Source organism: Marmota monax, unplaced genomic scaffold (assembly GCF_021218885.2).
Source record: "Marmota monax isolate L192 unplaced genomic scaffold, Marmota_monax_Labrador192_F-V1.1 WCK01_AAM20220418_F8-fsc00049, whole genome shotgun sequence".
Classification (NCBI taxonomy): Eukaryota; Metazoa; Chordata; class Mammalia; order Rodentia; family Sciuridae; genus Marmota; species Marmota monax.
The window spans coordinates 8,549,104-8,558,663 of record NW_026694221.1 but is presented as its reverse complement, the minus strand read 5'-3'; the positions used below and the strand labels follow the sequence as shown (position 1 = coordinate 8,558,663).

At 31.5% G+C, this 9,560-nt stretch overlaps 1 pseudogene; it reads left to right on the top strand.

The window, feature by feature from the left end:
- Positions 1–6,079: 6,079 nt before the first annotated feature.
- On the top strand, positions 6,080–6,982 carry LOC124108109 (nascent polypeptide-associated complex subunit alpha-like; annotated as a pseudogene).
- The last annotated feature ends 2,578 nt before the right edge of the window (positions 6,983–9,560 follow it).

Sequence of the window (9,560 nt, the reverse complement as noted above, 5' to 3'; positions counted from 1 at the left end):
AGATATCAGAAATGTTCATGCACAGGTCAAAGACCATGTGAGGACAAAAGAAGAAGAAAATGACTAAAAACAAAGAGGGACACTTCAAGAGAAATGAAACCTGTAAACTCCTTTATCCTGTATGCCTAGCCTCCAAGAGTTGGAATGCATTCTTTACAACTGTGCTGGCCAGAAGCAATTAATTTTAATTACATGACAGAGAACATAAAGCAGAACTGAAGACAATTGAAAAGCTTAAATGCATGCTCAGTATTTACTCTGACCATAGTAGGATTAATGTTAAAACCAATTACAAATATTAACTTGAATATTAGGAAATACACACCTAAATTATTCATGTATCTAAATAAAAATGCAATGTATATAGAAATTTTTTAAAAAGTGTTACATGTTATCACTTATTTGATATAGCCAGAAGGAAATGTACCATCTTAAAATTTTATTTTATTAAAAAATAAAGGTCAAAATTAATGAGAAAAACATTTATCTCAATGATTTATGTAAAGTGGAGTATGAATATATTCTAGTGTTGTCTCTCTCTCTCTGCTTACTGGTGTAATGTCCTGAGCCAATTCCCTTTACTATACTGCTTTGCCATGATGATCTGCCTGACTTTACACCCTAAGGAATGGTGCCTGCTGTCTATAGACTGGGAACTTTGAAACAGTGAGCCCACAAATAAACTATTCCTTCTTAAAATAAATAAATAAATATTAAAAAAAAACACTGAGGAAAGAAGATAATACAGGAAGAAGTATAAATGAAGGATAGAGAAAACAAAAATATGATAGAGTTTCAACAAATTCATCTGAAGTAATAAAATATGTAAGCTCTTCCTTGATTAACAACTATATGACATTAATAATAACATATGGATAAAAGCACTTGTCAGGTTGAAATGTAGATGGAATATAAAATTGCTAGGATTATGTTATATATGAAAGCAAAACAATATACAGAATCCTTAAGTAATCCTTTATTGAATTTGTAACTTAAATACTTCTTTACCTCTTTCTTTTCTTCTCTCACTTCAGAAACTTTGTAGTAAATTAAAAAAATATTAAAATCAATAAATAAGATTAATACAGTTTTTGTACATCAACATACAGATATTAATTTTATATCCACACAGTTATAATGCATATTTGAAAAAGGAAATTGAAATATATTTAAAATACTATCCCAAAATGCCATAAGCCTATGTCTAAAAAATGCACATCACATATATAAAAATGATATTGGGAAAAATTCAGTCATTAAAAATTTGAAAGTTTTTAAGTGTCTTTAATTTGATAAAATTGATTTAAACAGTTAATGAAATGTTAGTAAAAATAATAAAAAGATGTGGAAACTAAAATAATGATATTTTGTATGTAAAACCAGAAAGATTCAAATTTTGGCAAGAAGATACTAAATTATAAAAAAATATGAAGGGGTACATATGGTATTGGCCTAAGATTAAAAAGAAATGAACAAAGAACATATGTACAGGGCAGAAATAGATCCATGTGTAGGGCACTTGACTGAAAAAAAAAAGGTAGAATTGTAAAATTTTTTAAAAAAATAAGAAAAGGCCTTTGAAAAATGGTGCTGGTTCAGTGGAATATCTTTATCCTTTTGGTTAGCTCATGCTGATTCATAACATTTATACAATTCATAACAATACATATATATTGTATAACTAAAGACAGAAGAAAAAATTCTGAAGATTTCAGAAAACAGTGTAGGCATGGTATGTATGTAACACTGAAGTAGGGAGTGTGTATTAAATAAAACATCAAACAATAATCAAAGTTATAATTTAAATAATGTTAATGTTAAATTTTGATATTTACCAAACCCCATATTTAAGGAGATTAAAAGAGACAAACCACTAATACAATGGTAATTTTTCATCACATTTAACTGGCAAAAAATGCTCGCATACATTTAGCACTGAAGAATTAAAAATAGGTGGATATAATGCTTCTTCGGTGATTTCTGAGTTAATGTTGATTTTCAATATCCTCCTAGTCAACATTCTGCTACAATCTACTAGATGGAATATAAATGAAGTAGTTTTAGGGGCTACTATATTCTAGCTCTGCTATGTTTCATTTGGATTATTTACTAATGAAACCTGAAATTAAAGAATTTAGAGGATATAGCTCTCTGAAGAATAGAAATTAGTAGCCCATCTAGGTTTCTAGAGAGAAAAAAAATTCAAAAATCCATTCTAAACAATAATGTGGTGCCAAGATCCTGCCTCAGTCATTCATCACAATGAACATTAAAATCAAATGAAACTTGAGGAATATATAATACGTGGTGTAGCTCACAGATATACTATTGAATAAAGAAAGTCAAATATGAAATAAAAGTGAAGTATAAACTTATTTTTTAACAATTTTTGAGTAAAGGGAAATCTAAAATACTATAAGAATTTTTGATGTTGATAATCCTGTAAAGGAGCAAGATTTTAGCAACTGAAATGAATATGAGGAGGACTTTGGGTATCCTGATAAAACGAATGCAAATTTCAAACTAAATGTTAGTTTTTCAGATATATTTGTAGACAGATTATGATAACTCATTGATGATTCTACTTATATTTTTCACATTTGAATTTATATGTGTTACTTACTCTTCACACTAGAAATATATGACAGTGGATGTTTTAGTCAGCTTTTTCACTGATGTAACTAAAAGGACCCAACCAGAAAAAGTGTATAGGACAAAGAGTTTATTTGGGGCTCATAGTTTCAGAGGTTTCAATCCACAGACATCAGAGTTAATTCCTTGAGGGCTCAAGGTGAGGCAGAACATCAGGGGATAAGAGTTTGGTACAGGGAAACAGCTCACATGATAATCAGAAAGCAGAGAAAGAGACTCCACCCTCTGGATACAAAATATGTACCCCATAACCATTCCACCAATGCCCCACCTCCTCTAACCATTCCCTACTGCCTTCAGTCACCACTCAATTAATGCCATCAGATGATGAATTCACTGATTGGGTTAAGGATCTCATAACCCAGTCATTTCTTCTCTGAACATTATCTCACAAGTGAGTTTTGAGGGGATACCTCACATCCAAACCATAACAGTGGGCTATCAGTTTGTCTTTAGATCTCGTAATGAAAATTTTTCATTCACTTGAATGTTTTTATTTTGTCATCTACAGTGTAGAAGAAATATTATGGGTTTAAAATTGCATGAGTTTATAGATTTATACATAATTTGCTTTAGACATATTAGCTATTAAGTTATCAAAATGCATATAATGCTTAAGTGATAGGTAATTTATTAATACAAAAATGTGTTGTTTCATAGAGGAACTTAATATATCAATCAATTTCAAAGAAAAAAAAAATGTTTAGAAAAATAGATCTTATTTGCTATGTTTTGAGTCACATAAACTGGCTTCAATGTTTTTGCAAACTACCTAAAAATTAGGTGAAGCCAGTTGAAGAAAACAATGAAAGATCTGATGAGATTCAGTCTACAAAACTATCCTTGTATAGTGACTCTGGAAGGTGAGGTAGGAAAGTAGTAAGTTTGAGGTCAGCCTGGGCAGCTATTAATAAAACCGTGTCTCAGAAAAAAAACTTTTTAAAAAGAAAAGGATGGCACATTCCCGTCATCCCAGCAACAAGGGAGGCTTAGCAGTAGGATCCTAAGTTAAAAGCTAGCTTCAGCTACTTAATGGTGACCAAAGCAACTTAGTGAGACCCTGTCTCACCCCCTCCCCCCCAAAAAAAAAAATAAGAGCTGCGAATATGGCTCTGTGTCAGACTCTTGGTTAACTCCTGGTACCACCACCACTACCACCACCAACAACAAAAAGGACCACATATGGATCTCAATAGTACGCCCTTGCCCGGCATTTGCGAGGCCTTGGTTTCAATCCCCAGTGCCAAAGAAAAACAGTCAGTGTCTCTTAGGTAACTCTTCTATAAAGGTTTTCTAAAATACAGTCTTAGAGACACAGACTTTCTTCAAGGGCTACTTATGTGTTTCAGTGACCTGTGTATTCATTATATGTATTTTTAAAATTTGGTTCATCTATTAAACAAAGATGTTTATATGTTTGTATTAGAATACTCTTGGTTATTGCCTTTAAAGTAGAAAAACAAATTTCAGTTTTGGTTCTATCAGTGAAGTTTTTGAAAAACATTTTAATTGTTAGATCCTGAAGTCTTTTCTGTAAGCATTTCACAAATCGCAAAGCCCTACAATGTCACTAGCAGCCTTGGTGTAATTCAATGTAGGAAGTTTAAAATGTTTTCTTCTAACAATATTGCAAATGATGATTTATTTTATGTTGAGCAGAAACTTTAATATATTATAACATGTAAAGTGGAAAATCTTTGGGAAAGTGTCAGATTTTTTTTTCTTTTTGAAATCTTTCTCAAATTGTTTGTTTCAAAGAGAAGATACAGAGTTCTCAGATATTTAAAGGTGTTCATTTCTAAGTGCTCCTGAGACAGAAGAATAAGTGATTTTTCTCAACTTTAAAAAATAATAATTTTCATGATTGACTCTATTCTCACTTTTACTTATGATTATTGCATTTAAGAAGTAGGCAGAACAACTAAACTAGTAAATATTCAGATGCTCACTGTCATCCATAGAATATAGCATATTAAATACTGAAGAAAAAGTATGTATGAATCATAGGATAATAAATACCTTGTGTTTCAGTAGCATAAATAATCATAAATTATCCTTTCTTAAAACATTATAATCTCTTTTTGCCCAGTTGCAGATATATTTGACAATTAACTTTAAAAAAGTATTTGGAAGTTATATATCCTATATGATTCACTCTACAAAACAATCTACTTTTCTTAATCTTCCTATAATTTCATTTGTTGAGTGAGTCTTAAATTTTTGACTGATAATTTAACTCAGTTTTGAATTTCTTTTCAGTCTCAGGGACTAATTAAAGCCTTAAGGAATTCATAGTGACTAAGAGTCATATTAATGTTGACCATAATTCTTATTGGTGTATTATAAAGCTATCTTATTTTTTAACACGTTTTTTTTCTTTTTTATTTTTCAAGGAACTCATGAATTGTTGCTGAAATTATTTTTGCGTGGATATCAGGGATGATTCAGGTTCTCCTGTCTTTTCCAGGTACATGAAGACATTCTGCTTGTCCTGGTCCTTTCTGAAATTCAGGAGACTTCTCCAAGAACCATGCTACTCTTCTAATCTGGTATGTTATTGTTTCTCCGATTATCCAGGGCTTTTGAGTTGTACAGATACATCTGGAAATTCTATCACATACTTATTTTCAACAATGGACTTCCTAGGGAAAAACAGAGAAGAGAACAAGGTTGCTTCTGCCCTTCGAAATTGGGATATATTTATGTTCTGATCCCGTTATCTCTGACTGTTCTCAAACTATGCAACAGCTCTATTTTCAGAGGTTAGACACTTTAATTTGATTCACCAGGTAACTTTGAAATCTACTTTTTAATTTCTTGCAATACACATATTGCATCACGAGAAACAGGATTTTAAAGCATAAAGGTCAAGAACTGAATTTATTCCACTATCATTTGAGATACCATTCCTGAATTTAATAAAAATGCAAATATCCAATAGTAAGGCAAGGACCTCAGTTATTAAAAAGAAATATGAATAATTAAAACTGTGGGGTTTTTTTTGTTAATATTATCCAGACTGAGATAAATAAGATGACAGAGAAAATAGTACCATTATGGAGAAACTTAATACTCCTCTAAACATGTTTTTCTTTATATAAAGCATCAACATATTTCTTTTAAGCAGAATAGTGATATGTCAGTTTTAATAAAACACTGATTACAACAGAAGCAATTGTCTTTTTTGATAGAATGATTACATTTGGAAGAAAAGATGAACAACATTGGGCAGGAAGACTGTGGCTATACTTTGGGTGTGAAATGAAGGTTCCAGTACTGGTGGTGGCAATGTGACTAAAAGTTAAAGAACAGACTTAAGAGATTTATACTTACATAACCGGATGTTATTGGTGAGGGAAGAGGAACAGGACTTTCAAGTCTACATTGTGACTTTCTGCCATCATCCTATTCTATGCTCCCCACAAAAATGTCCAGTGATTCCATGGAAATCATTCTTGCTGCAGAGCAGGAATTTCCACAGCCTCAGGCTGAGACAAGGTTTGGAACAGAATGTGACAGTCATGAGAAACAAGTTTAACACAGGAAGCCATGCCAGAAGACCAACTGGCAGCAGCAACTGAAATGGAGGGGGAGAGTGAAGCAAGAGTCCCTTTTTTTTAGAGTGAAAAGAAGTCAAGAAGGCTTTGTCCAAACTGAGTCTCCAGCAGGTTGCCAAGGTTACTAGAGTCACTATCCAGAAATCTAAGAACATCTTCTTTGTCATTACAAAGACAGGTATCTACAAGAGCCCAGCTTCAGATACCTAAATCCTTTTGCTGGAGGCAAAGATGGATAATTTATCTCAGCAAGCACAGTTAGCAGCTGCGAAGAAATTCAAAGTTCAAGGTGAAGCTCTCTCCTACATTCAGAAAGACACTCCTACTCCAGCTGTACAAGAGGAGAATGAAGAGGGAGAGGTCGATGAAATCTTAACTGGGTATATATATATAGTTCAGTGAGCATTTGTAAGTCTAACAATGTCCCTTAAAATTCAGAAAACTTTATAAAAACAGTCAAAGGAAATCAGTGTAAAAAGCAACTAGGTTCAGTCCAAAAACACCAGGAGGCTTTTGGCAAAAAAGTATAAGTTGCATATAACATTGACTTCATATATTCTGCTCATACATTTTCTGTTTGCTAAAGCCAGTTTATCACTATTTGTTGTTATCAGCTGATGTTGGTAATAAAAGTTATAATAAAAAACAGCAGTGGAAGTTAAGGACACAGAATTGGTGGTTTCAGAGGCAAATGTGTAGAGAGCAAAGTCAGTCTGATCCTTAAAGAACAACATCAATCATCTTGTAATGCTGTAGTAGAATCAACAGTGTAACCTTCTAAAATCAGGCATTGACTGATTGATTGATTGATGTCTAAGGCTTGACTCTTTTATGAACCGTTTTTTTGTAATGAAAAGAGGATTGCTTAGATTTCCGGATAGTGACTTTAGTAAACTTGTCAACTAAATTGCAGCTGTGAATTGTAGCTTGGTTTGACTTTGTACTGTTTCTATTATTAATAAAGTTAAGGCCTCGTGTTGGATGAAAAAATAAAAATCTCTGCATTTTGGACTTCCAGTCTAGGTATCTGAAAGACTGTGAACACATCCATGCAGAAATTGCACAGAATACTTTATAATGACTTATTAGAGTTGTAAGTGGGATAGTTAATAACTGCTTTTCACAGCAGATAAAACAGCCCAAACCTTGAAAACAATGTGAATGAACATATAAGAAAAGGAACTTTATCGTCATATTTTAACACTGCTGTTTTTTATTATACTTTTGTTACCAACATCAGCTGTTAACAACAAATAATGATAAATTGGCTTTAGTTAACAGAAATTGTATTAGCAAAATATAGGAAGCCAATGTTACGTGCAACTTTATCCTTTGTTGCCAAAAGCCTACTGGTGCTTTTGGACTGAACCTAGTTGCTTTTTACACTGATATCCTTTGACTGTTCTTGCAAAGTTTTCTGAATTTTAAGGGACATTGTTAGACTTACAAACACTCTCTGAACTAAGTAAATCTAACAGTGCAAAAATTTTAAATACACTTAGTTAATAAATTATCAATCCTATATAAAAGGTGAGAGAGAATGAAGCAATGGAATTCAGAAAACAAAACAGAATGCATTACATACAAAATAGGAGAGAGCTATGTTTTTTGTAGCTCAGTTTCTCTGTACAAAACAGAGATCTAATAAAATACAAGGTTTAGAGAAGTTCAAGGGATTCAAGGTTTGGTAGTGTTTTACAGAGAAGTATTGGTTAAAGTCAGCTGTTTAAGTGTGGTTATTCAAGTGAGACTGTTGATTAGCTGGTGGTGCATTCAATGCACCGAGGTTTACATTGATTGGCTCAGTTGCAAATGTATCCGCTAACCCGGAAAAGGTTTAGAAGTGTTATTGGTTCAAAGGTCCAATTGATTAAACTGAATGAGGTTGACACCAATAAATTTAATTAGATTAAAAAAGGAACCTGATTGTTACTTCTTTCTGTGATTATAAAATAATCTCTTTCTTGGAGAGTAGGGAATTCAAAAAGGTTTAATGTGAAACACATCCATTTCTACAGTCTACAGTACAAAATATAGAACAATATTGAGAGCCTATGTAAGCTTTCTTTATGTTCCTTGAAAATCAGGAGCATTTCCCATTCCACCCATTCCAAAGTAATCACTATCAAGACTTTCAAGTTCATAGATAAGTTTCAGTAATGCCAATAGTGTCTGAATTTTATGAACAGAAAATATAAAGGAATTATTTAATTATGAGAATAACTCATTATGAATTTTATATATGAATAGCTTGTTAATTTTCAATGATGCAGGATATTCCATTTAATGACTGAATAACTCAAAACATTTATGTATTACCTTTATTTTTTTTTGGTTACTATGAATAATAATTCTCTCAGCATTCTTGTGCATATTTTACGATTACACTGAATTCCAGTGAAGTTATCAAATGAATTACTAAAAAAAATTAATGAGAAGACCTATTACTTTTCATCCCAACCCATATTTGGTATTATAGTGATATCTCAATCTTCTTATTTGCATTCATTTAATATAAAATGGATTTGAGATTTATTTTAAGGTTGACTGTAGACTTTCTATATAAAATTGGACTCATGCACAATTTTCTATTAGATTGTTTTTTGTTTTTATTATTTTGGAGTTATTTTATATTATGGAAGGTCATTCTTTTACTATTGATCTTAAGTACCCTTTGTCAAAATCAAGTTTCCAGGTAGGCACGGGCAATTTGTATACTAGCACTACTTGTTCATTCTTTATGTATATCACAGTATCTTAATTACTATGTTTTTATAACAGCAGGAAACTTACAGTTTCTTTTCTTCTTATTTCAGTAGGATTGGCTGTGGTATTTTGAATTTCCACATAACATTATCTGTTGAAATACCACTACAATTTACTTTTATAAATAATTTTGTAAGATTTAATTATATAAAGTATAATTTACTTGAACAAATTATGAAGATTGACTTAGAAATAAATTAAAAGCAAAGTTTTTCAGTCAGTCTACAGGGTAAATCCATTTATTTAAATAGATTTTCTTAATTTATGGTAATTTTTTGTTTCATGCTATATCTCTTTTTATAACTCCACATTTGATTTTATGTTACTATGCATTTGCTTTGTTTAAATTTAATTTTGCTTTTTAAAAATTGCTATGTAAGTTTATGTACATTAACTTTATGTTCAGCTAACTTTGCCAGTTTTAATTACTGTTTTAAGTAACTTATCTGTTGTATCTTTTTGATTCCTTATAAGCCTAATTATGTCTTTGGAAAATAGTAATGATTTATTTTTATCTATTTGAACTTTATACAATAGGTACATAGCTATTAAGTAATGTATGTGCGGTTCACTCCTGGATGCTGA